The 16473-nt window shown below is 39.5% G+C and overlaps 1 pseudogene; it reads left to right on the forward strand.

The window, feature by feature from the left end:
• The first annotated feature begins 6659 nt into the window (after nucleotides 1-6659).
• Nucleotides 6660-7680, forward strand: LOC140614447 (small ribosomal subunit protein eS1 pseudogene; annotated as a pseudogene).
• Nucleotides 7681-16473: the final 8793 nt, after the last annotated feature.

Genomic DNA, 16473 nt, shown 5'->3' on the forward strand with positions numbered 1-16473 from the left:
GGAAGTACTGATACATGCTACCACATGGATGAATGTTGAAAATATTATGGTGAAAGAAACCAGACATACAAAAGCCACATATTGTAAGATTTCCATTTAGATGAAATGTCCACAATAGACACATCCATTGATACAGAAAGTAGATCAGTGGTTGCCTATAGCTGAGGGAAGGGAGTGAGAGATAATGAGGAGTGACTGCTAATAAATATAGGGTTTCTTTTTGGGTTGATGAAGCTGCTCTATCTTTAGAGTGATGGTTACACAACTCTGTGAATATATTGCGGATATTAAAAAAAACATTGAGCAATACATTAAAAAAAAGAGAGAGAGAGAGAGAGAGAGGCACCTGGGTGGCTCAGTGGTTGAATGTCTACCTTTGGCTCAGGTTGTGATCTCATGGATCCTGAGATAGAATCCTGCACCGGGCTCTCTGTGGGGAGCCTGCTTCTTCCCCTACCTATGTCTCTGCCGGTCTTTCTGTGTCTTTCATGAATAAATAAGTAAAATCTTAAAAAAAAAAAAAAAAAGAAGGGAGAGGCCCGTGAACTGATACAGACTGAGTTTCAGGTTATATTAAGTTAAAAACAAGGCAGGGGCCAGTCATTAAGAAATAAAAGTTTGCTTCCTAGTCTTCCTTTTTTCCTTTTAATTTTGATTTTGTAAAACATTTACGTGTTTCAAAAGTCAAAACTGTGTAAAAAGTTATACTCAGATATTTTGCTCCCTTTCTGAACCCCTTCACCCAGTTCCTCCATTCTCGACTCTTTTCATCAGTTTCTAGTTTATTCCAGTGTCTGAGATGGTGATGTTGCAGGGGAACCTTTAAAGTGGTAGGAGCTCAAAGCTTGTAGAGGACATTGACTTTTGACCTGCACGCATCAACTCCTCTTTCTGGTAGTAAAAATATTATTTCTTTGGGAATCACCTCTCCCGCAATAGTGGACTGCCCTCACCTGTCTGAGGGCAGCCATGGGGCTTCCTTATGCCAATCAGATGCTCTTTCCTTAGCATATGGATCTTGATCAGAGATAAAATGATGAGAGTCATTGGTGCTTCTTAGTTGGAGCGGCAGCACACTGACAAACCTGTCGAGTAGTTTCTCTTACATTCTCAGAATTTCTCTTTTCTAAGCATAGGATTTCAGTCTTCCTTTCATCTTCTAATCCCCATCTCCTTATCTCCGTCCAGTAAATTCCCCTATTGTTTAATTTAGCCAGCCAGAGTTTTGGTGCTTGCAGCCAAAATACCCTGACTGATACATATGCTCCTGAGTGTTAATGAGCTTGTAATTGGAACAGGGGAGGAAAAGGCAAGATAAGAAAATTATGGTCCTCATCTATTATGATTTTCTTTAATTCTTATTTATCAGCTTAGGCCATTTATTTATTTATTCAAGAAATATTTATTGAGATACATACATCCCAGGCACTGTGCCAGGGATACAATGGTGAGAAAAATCAGGTATAATTCCAGCCTTCATGGAGCTTATAGTACAATGAGGGAAATTAATATTAATAAAATAATCACCTCAATAATTATGAAATTCCAACTATAGCAGTGTGACAAATGAGAGGAATATGGTGCTACAGGAGCAAATCAAGGGGACATTTGATTCACAGGTATTGCTTAATATAATACCAGAAGTCTTGGTTAGAGCTATAAAAATAAGAAAGTAAGAGATATAGAGGTTGGATATTTGCAGGCCATGTGTATGTAGATCACTCATATAGAAAGGAAAAAAAAGCAAAATGAAAAGATGCATAGAAATAAACAAGGCTAACAAAAGTTTTCCAGGTACAAAGAGAACCTCAAAGATCAGTAGCATTTTTCTCAAATAGCAATAACCAGTAAGACAAAAGTGATAGAGACAACACAACAACCACAAAAACAAAAACATTTCTGGAAATTATCAAAAAACTTACAAGACTTCAATGAAGAAAAATAAAACTGTATCAAGGAAATAATTTAATATTTAAATAAATGAAAAAATAGTCCAGGATTCTGGATGTGATAGCTTAATATTGTAAAGTTGTCAATTGCTGCCAAATCAACAAATACCAATGATCACAAACCACCTAGGACTCTGGTCCCGGTAATTTAACAAATCTGGAAAGTTAAATTTTTTTGAAAAACTTTATTTATTGATTGATGAGAGACACAGAGAGAGAGAGGCAGAGACATAGGCAGAGGGAGAAGCAGATTTCCTGCAGGCAGCCTGATGTGGGACTCAACCCTGGGACTCTGAGATCATGACCTGAGCCTAAGGCAGATGCTCAACCACTGAGCCACCCAGGGCCCCTGGAAGGTTACATTTTAATATAAATTATAGTAGTGATATTATGAAGATTCAAAATCAGTTTCTAAAAGTATATAAAAGCCTGGTAATAAGAAAGAGAATTGTGAAATATTGATGTGACCTGTAATTTTATTTTTAATATCTTAATATCTCAAAGAACTCCAAAACATTTCAGTTGATCTCCTTTGTTCAATTTTGGACTTCTCTGTGGATTGACTTATTGAAGCCAAAGCAGGAAGTTCCTAGTGATTTCATGAATGTTTCATTAATAATTATATTAAACTTTGAACCGCCTTCATAAATCTGCGTTCATCAGTCATTGGTGGGATATGCAATTGTTCTTCCTTAATTTAATTTTTTTGAAATTGCTTACATATTCACGTGGTACAGAAACCCAATAGTACAAGGTACATCCCATGACAGATCTGTCTCATTTCTGCCAGTCGCTCAGTTCTTTTCCCTGGGATCAACCAACATTATCAGTTGAATTTCCTTTTCTCTTCTGAGAAAGATAGTGGTAATCCACACATTCTTTTTTTCTTTTACTGTGTTTTTTTTTCACACTTAAAAAAATATATAGTAAGTAAATGTATGTCTATATAAAAAAGTCTTCCTTTTTTATGGATGCATATTATTCCATTTACAGATGTATCTTCATTTATTAAACTAGTCCCTTCTGATGGACATTAGGTTGTTTCTAATCCTTTGAAAATCAAAACAATGAACATGAAAATATACATTCTTTTGCTGGTGTGCAACTAGATTTCTAGGATAAATTCCTGTTAATGAAGTTGATGGACACAGAGTACATTGGTTTATATTTCAATGAGTATAGCTTAACTGTCCTCTGCCATGGTTGTACAAATTTATGCTCCCAGCAGCATGTTAGAGTGATGGTTTGTCCACACTTTCCCCAATGCCTTGTGTTATTAAACTTATGGGCATTTGCTCATCTGAGATGTAAATATATCCCAGGGCAGCTTTCATCATCTTATATGTAGGGTTGAGTGTCTTCATATATTTAAACCCATTTGTATTTCTTTTGCTGAGAACTGCCTGGTCGTAGCTTTTGCCTGACTTTCTACAGGAATAAAGTTTAATTTCTTACTGATTTTTAGGAGTTGTTATGTAATAGGCAATATAATTTTGCTATTCAATTGTCTCTGACTACTAAGGATTCCATAAATCCTGCATCTTTATGTGTTTTTATAAAATAAAATTGTAAAACAGTTCAAACATGGCATCAGAACACCCTTGAGACAAATGTATAGTTATTGAATAATGATTCAATAAGGTGAACACCACTGTAAACTACCATCCAGTTCACCCAGGTAGCTAGAAAGTTGCCATTTACCCCAGAAATCCATCCATATGTCCCATTCTGATCTCAACACACTCCCTTCCTCCAAAATTATCCATTTTCCTGTTTTTTATAGTAATCACTTTCTTTGTTTCTTTATAGCTTTTCACTTGTAGGCAATCCTAGACTCTATAGCTTAGTCCTGATCATTCAAAAAATGGCAGTGTCTTTAAAGATTCTTCTAATCTTTAGTACTCCCCTCCATCTTTCCTTTTCTTTACTCCGTTTCAGATGATGATCTCAGGACTTCTGTGTAGTTTTATATAGTCTAGATTTTGTTCTTGGTGCAGTTCAGCACATTTCTCTGTTCTCTGTATTTCCTGCAAACTGACAGCTGGAGCCAGATGCTTTATCAAACGTAGATAAAATCCCTTTGAAAAGACCATAGGTGGTGCTGTGGTCCTTCATCAGGAGGCACACAATGTCTGGTTTTCTTTCTTTTTGTGATATTAACAGCTTTTGATGGCCAATGTCTAGAACAATTACTTTATTGGGAGTTGCAAAATAATGATATTCTAATTCATTAACTTATTTTTCATTTATTCATTGAAATACTTTATATACATTTGTAAAGTGGAGTTATTTTTATAAGAATTCTATTTTTGGGATCCCTGGGTGGCGCAGCGGTTTGGCGCCTGCCTTCCGCCCAGGCCACGATCCTGGAGACCCGGGATCGAATCCCACGTCGGGCTCCAGGTGCATGGAGCCTGCTTCTCCCTCTGCCTGTGTCTCTGCCTCTCTCTCTCTCTCTGTGACTATCATAAATAAATAAAAATTAAAAAAAAAAGAATTCTATTTTTATAATCAATAACCAATAGTGCAATTTTATGTGGGGAAATATAGGATAAATACTTGATTCTTTCTCTTCCAAGTTTTTAGATAGTGAATTGAATCTCTATCACAATCCAAAACTGGCCAATTTGTTTTTTTTAATCATTATGAACCATTTAATCATTATGAATCATTATGGATTTAAACATACTTGAAGAGTTTCAATCAGTTGCACTTAGGCCTTTTAAAGCTAAGAGTGTTCTATTTTTTATTTTTTAAAAATTTAAAAAAAATAATTAATTAATTAATTAATTAATTAATTTAAGAGTGTTCTATTTTTGTTCAGTAGAAATCCCTTGAGTTGGTTTCTGAATCATTTTCACATGAGCCTAGTAGCTCCCTTTATCTGATGTGAAGACATAATCTTGACTTATCTCATATTTGTTTTCTGCCCAAAGCATGAAATGGATCACTTCCCCATAAAACCCTTGTTTTTCTTAGTGAAAAATGATATTTCAAAATCTCAATCTGGGTACAAGGATTGCTAATTGCTACCAAGGATTGATCACTGTTTCTAGGCTTCTTCAATGGACAAAGGTAGGAAAAGTTTATACACACACACACACACACACACACATCCCAAAACACTTCACGAGTTCATACTGATATTTCCAACTAAAATTCAGGACTACAGGATGTTTTACTTAACCTCTTCTATAATACATCCATACCTCCTATCTTTTACCCTGGAAATCTTGATTTCAAGAACCTAGAGTACTAAATAAAATTAGAATCTCCTATAATCACTCATTTACTTTAACCTCTAAAACACACACACACACAAATTCTCAGTAATACAATCACTGAGAATAGTCATTTTTTGCATATGTGCGATTTTCTCCCCATTTTGGGTTTTTGACTATTGATGTGGTTAATTTTAAGTCTCTCACCTTACTATTTTTCTCTATTTCTCCCATTTGTATTTTGTCCTTCCTTTCCTCCTTTTCTGGCTTCTATTAGATGAATTGAATATTTTTTTAGGATTTGATTTTATCTCCCCTTTTGGCTTATTAGCTATAAACTTTGTTGTGTTATTTAAGTGGATGCTGCAGGGCATATAGTGTACATTTTTGTTGGAGGAGGTCATCAAAAAGACCTGATTGCCAGTCAACCTGTGAGGTGGACCCAGGCAATCAGAAGATCTTTACCTCCTCCCCTGTCCTTGGAATCTGGGTTCTGCTTGCCTTTCCCACTCTCAGTGGCTGGTCCAAGAACATAGCCTTCAGACAATGATGTGGTGTTGAGAACACCTGCACAGCATATGTGACTGTACCCAGTTAAGAGTTCTCTCCACATACATTTTTAAGATGTGGTACGCAGATCCTGGGATCCGCTCATCTCGCTGCAGCCCAAGATGAGCCTTGCATGTAAGTTCCCTTTGCCTATCAATACTGCTACCTATCAACCTGGAGCGGCCTGCTTCTTCCTTTGGTCTCTCCCCGTCCTCTGCACTTGCAGGCCAATTTCAGATTATGCCTGGAATGCTCCCCAAAGAGTTATGAACCAACAATCTTTTAAATTATGACAGCTTACCTTATCACTTCACATACAGTGTAGGAACTTACTTCCCCCATTACTTCCCATTTTCCCATTCTGTCTCTATGGTATTTCACCGTACAGTTTATTTTTATTTTTTTTATTTTTATTTATTTATTTTTTTAGTTTATTTTTATATATGCTACAAACTCCAAACAATATTATTTTGATTTTTATTTAAATAGTTACTTATATTTTAAAGGGATGGAAATAACAAAATACTTGTATATTTATCCGCATTGTTATCATTATTTTTAAAAGATTTTATTTATTTATTCATGAGAGACCCAGAAAAAGAGAGACAGACACAGGCAGAGGAAAAGCAGACTCCCTGTGCGGAGCCTGATGTGGGACTCGATCCCAGGACTCCAGGATCATGCCCTGAGCCGAAGGCAGATGCTCAACCGCTGAGCCACCCAGATGTCCCATTGTTACCATTAAAAAAAAAAAAAAAAAGATTTTATTTATTTATTTGACAGAAAGAGATGGAGAGAGCACAACAGGGGTAGTGGCAGAGGGAGAGGGAGAAGCAGGCTCCCCACTGAGCAGAGAGCTCCATGCAGGGCATTACCATTTTTTTAAATAAACAAATTTATCGCCTTTTGGCTCCCAGAGCAGCGCCATGGCGGTCGGCCGGCAAGAACAAGTGCCTTATCAAAGGCGGCAAAAAGGGAGCCAAGAAGAAAGTGGTTGATCCATTTTCTAAGAAAGATTGGTATGATGTGAAAGCACCAGCTATGTTCAATATAAGAAATATTGGAAAAACACTAGTCACAAGAACTCAAGGAACCAAAATTGCATCTGATGGTCTCAAGGGTCGCGTTTTTGAAGTTAGCCTTGCTGATCTGCAGAATGATGAAGTTGCATTTAGGAAATTCAAGCTAATCACTGAGGATGTGCAGGGCAAAAACTGCCTGACTAATTTCCATGGCGTGGATCTTACCCGTGACAAAAGGTGCTCCACGGTCAAAAAATGGCAGACCATGATTGAAGCTCATGTTGATGTAAAGACTACCGATGGTTATTTGCTTCGTCTATTTTGTGTTGGTTTTACTAAAAAACGCAATAATCAGATTCGGAAGACCTCTTACGCTCAGCACCAACAGGTCCGCCAAATCCGGAAAAAGATGATGGAAATCATGACCCTAGAGGTGCAAACAAATGACTTGAAAGAAGTGGTCAATAAATTGATTCCAGACAGCATCGGAAAAGATATAGAAAAAGCTTGTCAGTCTATTTATCCACTACATGATGTTTTTGTTAGAAAAGTAAAAATGCTGAAGAAGCCCAAGTTTGAATTGGGAAAACTCATGGAGCTTCATGGTGAAGGTAGTAGTTCTGGAAAAGCTACGGGGGATGAGACCAGTGCTAAAGTTGAATGAGCTGATGGATGTGAACCACCAGTCCAAGAATCTGTTTAAAATTCAGACATTTAATGGTGACAAATAAAAACATATTTGTGATGTTTAATTTCTTATCATTCTTTTTAAATAATCAGGCTCGGTGAAGCAGATGTTCTGAACTGACAGTGCGAACTTTTCAGAACTGTTGTATGGATCTTATCCATTGCTCTTGGCTACTAAATAGCTGCAAAAGGGTAGTGATCTATTTTAAGCTGTAGTGATCTGGATGGAAGTGTTCTAGATGGTTAATAAAAGGAAACTTAAAAAAAAATAAACAAATTTATCTTTTAAAGTTTACTTATTCTTTCAGTAATCTCTATGCCCATCATGGGGCTTGAACTCATGACCCTTAGATTATGGGTCCCATGCTCTTCTAACTGAGCCAGCCAAGTGGGCCCCATGTTGTTACCATTTTTGATGTTCTTCATTCCCTTGTAGAGATTCGTATTTCTTGGCGTAGCTTTTCTTCTGCCTCAAGGACCTGGCTTCATATTTCTTGAAGTGCAGATCCTCTGGTGATTAATTATTTCAACTTTTGTATAGCTCAAAAACAAGACAAAACAAAACAATGACTTTATTTTGCTTTCATTTTTGAAAGATATTTTCACTGCGGATAGAATTCTAGGCACAAAGGTGCTTGTTTTTGTTTTGTGGTTGAGTACTTTAAAATGTTATTTTCTTTCTTAGATGGTTACTGAGAGGAAATCTGGAATCATTCTATGTTCTTCTATTTAACATGAATTTTTCTTTCTTTGACCGCCTTTAGTATTTTCTCCTTATCCTAGATCTGAGGAATTTGGTTATAACGTGCCTTGCTGTAGTTTTCTTCATGTCTCCGTGCTTGGAGTTAGCTGAGCTTTTGAATCTGTGGCTGTATAATTTCCCTCAAATTTGGAAACATTATGGCTATTACAATTTTTCGACTATTTTTTCTGTCTCCATTGTCTGCTTTCTTTTTGGAGGGACTCCATTTATACATATATCAGACACTTCAAGTTATTGTATAGTTCACTGATCCTCTGTTCATTTTTAAGGATTCTTTTTTTCTCTGTGTGTTTTCATTTCAGATAGTTTCTGTTATTATGTCTTCCACATTTCTATTGCTATGTCAAGAACATTCTTTTCTTGTGCAATGCCAAATCTGCCATTATTCCTATCAATCTTTTTTTCATCTCTGACATTGTAGTTTCATCTCTAGAAGTTTCATTTGGGTCTCTTTTATCCTTCCACATCTCTTCTTAGCTTTCTTGAACATATATAGTATTTTTATAATAATTATTTTAACATCTTTGTTGGATAACCCTAACACATGTCAGTTCTGATTTGGTTTCAATTGATTGAGTTTTCTTTTCCTTTTCATAATTGGTTGTCTTTTCCTGCTCCTTTGCATGCTGGGTAATATTTTTTTTAAAGATTTTATTTATTCATTCATAGAGACACACAGAGAGAGAAAGAGAGAGGCAGAGACACAGGCAGAGGGAGAAGCAGGCTCCATGCAGGGAGCCCTACATGGGACTCAATCCTGGATCTCCAGGATCATGCCCTGGGCTGAAGGCGGCACTAAACCGCTGAGCCACGGGGGATGCTTTTTTTTTTTTTTTTTTTTTTTTTAAGATTTTATTTATGCATGTTGGGTAATTTTTGATCAGATGTGAGACATTGTGGATTTTACTTTTTTGGGTACTGGATATTTTAGTTTTCCTAGATATATTCTTGAGCTTTGTTCTGGGACTCAGCTAAGTTACTTGATGCTTTTAGGTCTTGCTTTTAAGGTTTGTTAGGCAGTATCAGAGATGTGTTAGTGTAAGGCTAATTTTGTCTTTATCTCAAGACAAAGAGCCTTCTGAGTTTCCTACTCAATATCCTAGGAATTATGAAGTTTTTCAGCCTGACTGGTAGGAACAGGCACTATTTCTGACCTTGTGTGACCTCACGTACCCTTCCTCTAGTATACTGATGGCTCTTTTTCTAACCTCAGGTTGTTCTCACACCCTCATCAGTCCCCCTCACACTCCTCACATGCCTTGCTCTCGTTATTTCCCTGATTAATTCTCAGGGATGACTCTATAGGTCTCCAGAGTTTTTGCTCTGTGAAGCTCTCTCCTCTCCAGCACTCTGCTTACCTCAATCTTCCTAGAATCTCAGCTTGTCTTTTCAATGAAAGAAATCTGTGGCTTCTGGGTGGGCTCTCCATTCCCTATACTGAGGCCCAAAATCCCCCGTGGCAGGAAGGTGGGGCAATCAGAGAGCTCAACTTGTTTGTATCCCATCTTTCAGGAGCTACTGTCCTTCTGGGGCATCTGAGTGGCTTAGTCAGTTAAGTGTCTGCCTTTGGCTCAGGTCACGATCCCAGGGTCCTGGGATGGAGCCACGCATTGGACTTCCTGCTTAGAGAGGAGTCTGCTTCTCCCTCTCCCTCTGCCCCTTCCCTGCTCATGCTCACTCTCTCTCTCTGTCAAATAAAATCTTTTTTAAAAAAGGATTTACTGTCCTTCATTGCCTGATGCATGGTGCCTTGAGAACCATTGTTTCATATATGTTGTCTATCTTTGTTGACGTATTTTGTGCATTTTGCATATTTTTGACTACTATTTTTTGTTTGTGTATTTTATGTGGTTTTGTTTCAGGTAAGCAACAAATATTCTTGTAGTCTGCCTTCCTGGAAGTGGAACTCTTTATCCTGTACAGTTTTGTTTCTGTGCTTCTTGGTATCTCCTCAGTGTGAGGCTCTGTGTTGGAGAGGAGGCCTTGTTGTTCAGTTTCCAGAGCTCATGGAAGCTCAGGCTATTCCAGCCCCTTCAGAATTTACTATGGGCCCCTTGCCCTCAGCCACTACTACACTGGACAAAGCTCTCTCATCTCAGTGCTGCCATACTTTCCAGCAATATTTGTTGGATATTTTGAGTTTCTCCTGCTCTTGAGTCTGGTTGCTTCTGTCTGCTTTCTCCAGCACAGAATCTGATACCATAGAGTTCTTGGCACTTTTGGTGGATCATTGGCATCTACTTGTATTTTGAGAATTAGGGGAATACCCTGTCACCTAGTTTGTGGCAAATGTTAACCATGGGATTTTGTTTTATAATTTAGTTGTTCTTCTTGCTCATTCATGGGGACTTGGGGAGATTCAAAAATTATGCTGCTCTTGTCATTTTTCCAGAATCCTGCTGAAATTTCTTGGGAGACATTTATGGTCCTACCACATTATGCATTTCTTTTGGACTATCATTTTCTCTAATAGTTTGAGTTTTTCCTCCTAAATAATTTAAATTCTTCTATTTTTTCCCCTGGAAAGCTGTGGCTATGTCTTTCTTTTTTCTCTGTCTCCTCTTCCTTTTCTTCCTTTTCCTTTTAAATTTTTTCTGAAAAAAAATAATTTTTTTCCAAGAGTATGTTCAATCCAGCCACAACTTTTGACCTGTTTTTTTTTTTTAAAAGATTTATTTGAGAGAGAGAGAGAGAGAGAGAGAAGGGAGAGAGAGAGAGGTGAGAATGAGTGGGGGGAAGGGCAAATGGAGAGATTCTCAAGCAGACTCCCTGCTGAGCACAGAGCCCTATGAGGAGCATGATCTCCATCACCAATGAGATCATGACCTGAGCTGAAACCAAGAGTTGGATGCTCAACTGACTGAGCCACTCAGGTGCCCCATGACCTGTTCTTTTTTTTTTTTTTTTAATCTCTCCATTTCTATCAGTTTATTCTGGTGATAATAATTTCATCATTGTTTCTCTGGTCATTTTGTCTTGCCAAGTGCAGCTTCTCCATAGGCATGTGGGGAAATTAGAAAAGGGATCAGTTCTTCAATATCTATCACAGATTAAGGCCAATTTAAAAAGCCAAAGGAATTTAAGAAGTACAGGTATAGGAACAGAACAACTGGCCAATGGAATAAAAGAGAAAACTCAGAGACAGATATATGGGGCCATACATATGGGAACTTGCTATATGACAGTGTTGACATCATAACCCAATGGAGGAAGCATGAACTGTTTTATAGATGATAGTGGGGAAACTGGCTTACTCACTATAGGGGGAAAAAGAAAAATCAATCTTCATATCTCACCATGAATAAATATGGATGAATAAACTCAATGTGAGCTATGAAATTATAAAGAAAAAAATGTCAGAGAATGTCTTTATAACTTAGGAATAAGGAAGTCTTCTTCAATAGAATCTCCCAAATACAAATCATTCAACAGAATAACTATTGTCTTTATCTCATTAAAATAAGAACATTTGTTAGAGGACATAAAAGACAAAATAATCCAAACGATATGTTGGGAAAAGACAGTTGCAGTATTTAAAACCAAACCGAGACTAATATCTAGATTTTCTTAGGAATGTGTAGATTTATAAGAAAAAGGCAGAGAACACAACAGAGAAATGAGCAAAGCACATGAAGAAACAATTTACAGAAGAGGAAAACAAATAGTAAACATATTTAAAGAGATGCTTAACTCATTAGTTATCAGAGAAGTGCAAGTTAAAGCAACAGTGAGATATCCCACAGGAAATTTGGTGAACAGCTGACAGTCTAGTAATTGGTCACCAGCCCAGAACTGTCACGATGGGCACATGTAGGGGATGGCTATGGTGTCAAAGGTAGAGACCACGCATTGGTCCAACAGCATCAATCCTCACTTCTCAAGATTGATGTAGCTCGTGCTGCCTCTGAATGTCCAACTTGCCAGCAAAAGAGATCAACACTGAGTCCTTGATATCACACTTTTGAGGAGACCAACTGATGGTTTGGTGCCCAGTTATTTAGTTACATCAGGCGCCTCCCATTGGAAGGGCCAATGCTTCATCTCCACAGGAATGACTATTCCAGATATGAGTTCACCTTTCTTGCCTGCAAATCTTCAGCCACAGCACTATCTGGGCTGAAGATTTATGGAATTATGGAATGCTTGATCCACAACTATGGAATCTCATCCAGCACAGGTTTTGACCAGGGGACTCAACAGTGAGGGAGGTGCTGGAGTAGGTCCATGACCATGGAATCTACTAATTGTATCAAATATTGCACTACCCAGAGAGAGCTTTCTGGAATAGTCTTCTAAAGGTGCAGCTGAAGTGCTAGCTTGGGAAAATACTGAAAGAATGGGGTGACACTTTCCAAAACACTGTAATTACATCAGTTCAGAGACCAGTATATGCTGCTCTGCTCTCAAGAGGAAGAGTCCATGGATCCAGGAATCAAGAGATAACTACAGGAATGCCCCCACTGACTACCACTCCTCATGACCTATCAGAGGATTTTGTGCCATCAGGGCAACTCTGAGCTCTTCAGTTTTGGAGGTTCTGATCCCAAACAGGACAGATTCTTGCCAGGTGATACCACAAGGGTGTTGTTGGATTACCAACTGCTGCAACACACGGGACTTCCCATGGCCAGGGGCCAGCAAGTAAAAGGAGCAGTTATGCTGGTGGAGATAATTGACCCTGATCATCAGGAGGAGGTCCAGGTGCTTTTACACCCTAGCAGCAGGAAGGAATCTGGTATGTATGGAACGTAGGAGATCCATTGTTGGGCCTCCTGGTCCTCTTTCACCCCCTTTTAACTGTGAACAGACACAAGCTGCACAAGCTGCAACCCTAAGCTGAGAAAGGATTTGACTGTCAAGGATTGAGACCCTGTAAGGTCATGAGTTGCATAACTAGCTAAGCTACCAACATGTGATAAGGCAACCTTTGGGAGTGAAGGAATTTAGAATGGATGTTGGAGGAGGGAGCAGATGTGTTGCAGCCCTGAGGTCAACTACAGTGACAGGGGCTGTGGTTCATCCTCTAACCTCTTTCTTATCAGTTTCCCCTTGGGAAGAAAGGCCCATGGGAACTGTGGAAGCACTGCTCCCTGAAACTACGTGAAGTAGATCTGTGCAGCTCAAGGGGTGGACTCTGGCAGCTGTGAGCATGTGCCTCAAGGACCTCCAATCAGAGGAAGTATAACTGACCAAAGACCCAGCTCCTGCTCTGTGAAATGCATCACCGAATTGTGCCTGGGCGACTCTTCCTATGGGCTTCTAGTGACCAATGGAGCAAGAATCCTGAAGGAGACCTGTTCCTGGGAGACATAGCCCTCCTCTTATGGCTGACCAGTTTGAGGACTCTTTGATGACACCACTGAACCTGCCATAGACAAGGACAGCCATCAGCAAGGCAGCCCAGGATACTTCCACCCAAGCTTCTCAGACTCCCAGTGCGATTTTTCAGCTTTCCAGCCTCATACAGCTCTCTATTTTTTCTCATACAGGCACTTCTGTCAATTAAAATCCTTGTATAATTAATCTCATCCTGATGTCTGCTTCTTGGAGGACCTGAACTGAGGTGGCCTGTACAGGAGGGGTAAGGAAGGGAAGAGTTAAGAATGACCCCTTGATTTCCTGATTTGGGTCCTGGGTGCATGGTGATAGTGTTGGGCACCGAGATAAGGCGGACCAGAGGTCTCCATTTAAAGAGAGAACGCAGGGACGCCTGGGTGGCTCAGCGATTGAGCGTCTGCCTTTGGCTCAGGGCATGACCCCAGGATCTGGGATCGAGTCCCACATCGGGCTCCCTGCATGCAGCCTGCTTCTCTCTCTGCCTCTCTCTCTGTGTTTCTCATGAATAAATAAATAAAATAATTTTTAAAAAAATGAAGAGAGAAGGCATAACAAGAGGACAAATGAGAGGTGTGTGGAAGGACAGAAGGAAGGGAAGACAGAGAGGTCTCAGGTAAGGACAATTTCACCCATTATGGGTCTCTATTGCAAATGAAGTTGTCCTTTCCCCCACTGGAGGCCTGGTTTCAATTTCTCAAATAATTTTTAAAAATTTTTATTTATTCATGAGAGACACAGAGAGAGGCAGAGACATAGGCAGAGGGAGAAGCAGGCCCCCCATGGGGAGCCTGATGCGGGACTCGATCCCAGGACCCCGGGATCACAACCTGAGCCCAAGGCAGATGCTCAACCACTGAGCCACACAGGCGTCACTCAATTCTTCAAATCTTAAGACAAGTTCCAACCTCATCAATGACTTAAAAATAGATTCTTATAAAAACACATGGAAGGAAATCAGAGGAAAGCTTGTTATGGGGTTTCTTGCTCAGTCAGTTGGGCTGCTATAACAAAATACTGTAGACTGGTGGGCTTAATCAGCAGACATTTGCTATTCACAGTTCTAGAGGCTGGAACATCCAGGATCAAGGTGGAGGCTGAGTTCCTGGCGAGGATCATTTTCCGGGTTTATACATATCCTGCCTTCTGGCTACATCTTCAATGTGGCTTGTCTTTGGCACATGCTCATGGAGAGAGAGAGAGATCTCTCATCTTCCTCTTCTTAAAGGATGCCAACTTCATAACCTCATTTAAACCTAATTCCCTCTGAAAGGCCCCACCTCCAAATACCATCACAGGGGGCTGAGGACTTTAACATAGGAATTTTGGTGCTGCTGGTGGTGGGTCGGTGGGTGGGCAACAAACATTCAGTCCATAGCAGTTTCTTTCAGCCACATTGAGAAATGCTGATTCTCACGGCCATTTGATTGTTATAAAGTGCCTGTGCCATGTGAACACTTGGCATAAGTGGCTCCAAAGATGTTCCCAAGTCCCTACAGAAAGAAGAAATGAAATACTGACTTCAAGAGTGTAACAGCAGAGTGCCTTCAGTCTCCAGCCTCGAGCTGGTCCACCATTTGCTCTTGGCTTCTTGCAGATTCTGTTCTTTAGCTTGAGATTCTGGTGTCTGGGAGACAACCATTTCACCAAGAACAATTATTTTCCCCTCGCATCTCCTGCCGTTATCCCCATCCCTTCTTTTACTTGCAAGTACACCTAAAAAGGAGGAAGTTACATGTGCAGATACAGTAATTTCCAGAACAAACCCGGACACACATTCTTGATGGCTATGTAAGGTTTGGGAAACAGGATCATATTTAACTGGCATGGCTGAGTGGAGAACAAAAAGCGCTGTCTCCAGAAACACAGAGCTAGAACAATTTTCTTTTCTTTTTTTATGATTTTATTTACTTATTCATGAGAGACACACAGAGAGAAGCACAAACATAGGCAGAGGGAGAAGCAGGCTCCTCACAGGGAGCCCGATGAGGGACTCGATCCCAGGACCCCGGGATGGTGACCGGAGCTGAGAGCAGACGCTCAACCACTGAGCCACCCTAGTGTCCCTAGAACAATTCTCCTAAACATGCAGAATAGTTTAAAATATTGCCCCAGGACCAGGGGATCTTTCTCTGGCCCAGACTGCCTGATTTTTAGTAAAAACTTTTTTTCAAGATTTAATGTTGATAATGTCACTCCTTAACATGCTTCAATTATTCTCCCAGAGATTCGTTCCCAAGTGTTGGGCTGTGAACCCTGAAGTGCGCTGCCTCTGTCCAGCCATCCCCTCACTATTCATATAAGCGCAACACCCCAGGCTTTGTTTTGGTGTCAGAACAATGGGGAAAGGAATTAGCAGTGTTGATAAGATATCACCATAAGGGTTTTGTCCTATTGATAACTGAACGCTTTTTAGCAAAATTTATCAGTCCCACTTTCTCAACAAATAAGTTAAAAACTGGAACTATGGTCCCAATGTTTTTTTTTTTTTTCTTCAAGATTTAATGTTGATAAAGTCACTCCTTAACGTGCTTCAATTATTCTCCCGTGGGTTCCCTAGTGTTAGGCAGTGCACTGCAGTTCTGTCCAGCCATCCCCTCACTATTTGTATAAATGCAACACCCCAGGCTTTGTTCCAGCTTCAGAACAATGGGGAAAGGAATTAGCAGTGTTGATAAGATATCACCATATGGGTTTTGTCCTATTGATAACTGAATGCTTTTTAGCAAAATTTATCAGTCCCACTTGCTCAGCAAATAAGTTAAAAACCGGAACTGTGGTCCCAAAGTTCCAAAATAAACAGGACACGTATTGTTGGCTTAAATATTTCCTTCTTACAGTACATCAGGGTTCAAAGAAACTACAGAATTGAGAAGTGTGCTTTTCACGTGTAATTCAATTCAACAAACATTTATTGTTAAAAATGCCTTTACCTTTTCCTTCTCAAT

Source organism: Canis lupus, chromosome 22 (genome assembly GCF_048164855.1).
Source record: "Canis lupus baileyi chromosome 22, mCanLup2.hap1, whole genome shotgun sequence".
NCBI classification, from domain to species: domain Eukaryota; kingdom Metazoa; phylum Chordata; class Mammalia; order Carnivora; family Canidae; genus Canis; species Canis lupus.